Below are 1,858 nucleotides of genomic sequence, written 5' to 3' on the forward strand. Positions count from 1 at the left end.
CCTTTAAAAAAAATATGAATCCAACCCTGCTACCACCCTCACGCAAGGAAACCCCCCCATACTCTTACTACATCTAGCCCTAGAGGCACTTAGGTGGAAAAGACAGCCCCAAAGGGACCCCGGTGGGACAGAGGGGACATCTGTGTGAGCACCCCGCCGTGCACGGGGCGGCTGGGATGATGCCAGGGACCCTGCAGCTCGCAGGACCCCGGCACCGCCAGGAGCCGGCCGTGCACGCCGGCCACGCTCGGCCCCTCTGCGGGGGGTTCCGCAGAAACCTGATGTAGGAACTTGAACCGTTTTGGGGCCAGCGACGATTTTACAGCGTTTCCACGCTGCGAGCAACTGGGCGTGCTTCCTTCAACGTGAATAACAAAACAATAGCAGGTGACACTTTGAATTGAGCTCACGAATATCCCCCCACCGAAAAACAACCCCTGCAACAGCCCAGGCATCACTCGGGCAGCAGCGAAGCCGTTCAAGCAGCTTTTTTTATCCCAACGTGAGGAGACCCCACCGTACCCCCGGGAGGGTGTGGAGCCACCAGGAGTAAACCCAAAGCCTCCGTGCCTTTTCGTTTGGATTTGATTTAAGCCAAGCCAAGCTGCTAGAGCATCCTCCTCTCCTTCAAACCCCCGGTGCCTCTTTACTACTAGTTGCCACCAACTAAACTACACCCTGGCAGGTGCCACTGCCCCACACCACAGCAATACGTGTATTTCAGACTAAATATAAGGAAGAAATTGTTTACGCTGAGGGTGGTGAAGCACTGGCCCAGGTTGCCCAGAGAGGTGGTGGATGCCCCATCCCTGGAAACATTCCAGGTCAGGCTGGACGGGGCTCTGAGCAACCTGATCTAGTTGAAGATGTCCCTGCCCACGGCAGGGGGGTTGGACTAGATGGCCTTGAGAGGTCCCTTCCAACCCAAACCATTCTGTGATTCCATGATTTATTTCTCTTCCCCAAGACCCAACGAGGTGTGGGGCTCCCTGCCGCCGGACCCCATGCTGAACTAGAAAATACTTGTTAGTGGGTAGATGCCAAGAGCATCAGACTTCAGACAAATTAAAACCACCCCGGAAAGTATATAAATCCTCAGATCGGAGGAAAAATGCCAAAATATTTGAGGATGGCTGTTCGAAGGAAATTATCTTTCCAGGCAGCTCATTTCCTAGCGGAGTCATCCCTCCATGGGCAGGCACTGGGACAGGAGCTTTCAGAGCCGGGGTTGGAGACCCTGTGGATGCAGCGAGCCCGCCTGACCCCGTTAGGGGGAATCCGGGTATTCCCAGCACCGTGGGGCGACGGCAGCCCTTGGACAGAGCGGGTTTGCAGGGGGAACCGACGGGTCTGAGCGAGCGCAAAAGGAGCCATCACGCAGGAGGGACGCGTGCCGGCGCTCGCTGCGTTACTCCGATTTACCTATAGGTCCCTTCCGGCTGGCAGAGCTCGGCTCCTGACCCTGGCCGTCAAAATCCCCACCTTAAAGCTGAAAATCACCACGCTTCCCAGCATTTCCAGATCCCCCCCGTTGTCACGGGGCGGTTCTCACACCCGATGCCGTCGCGCTAAACTCTGCCTGCAAAGAAAAGGGTTTAATGGCACTCACAAGGGAATACGGACGGCGTCTTGTTTCACCCGCTTAATGGCACGTGTGCCCGGCTAACGGGATTCCTGCCTTGGAGCCCACAGGTTAATGAGTAAGGAAGCTATTTTATTTTCATGCTAATGATGTTTAGCATGGATATTGTCTCTTTGGGGCTCTGCACTGTAATTACAACTCAGGATCTGGCCAGGTGGTTTTGATAGTTGTCTGTTGCGCAGAGGGGTCGCGGGTTATTTACTGCATGTGGCGAGA

The sequence above is a fragment of the Pygoscelis adeliae genome, unplaced genomic scaffold (genome assembly GCF_000699105.1).
Source record: "Pygoscelis adeliae isolate BGI_AS28 unplaced genomic scaffold, ASM69910v1 Scaffold314, whole genome shotgun sequence".
NCBI classification, from domain to species: Eukaryota; Metazoa; Chordata; class Aves; order Sphenisciformes; family Spheniscidae; genus Pygoscelis; species Pygoscelis adeliae.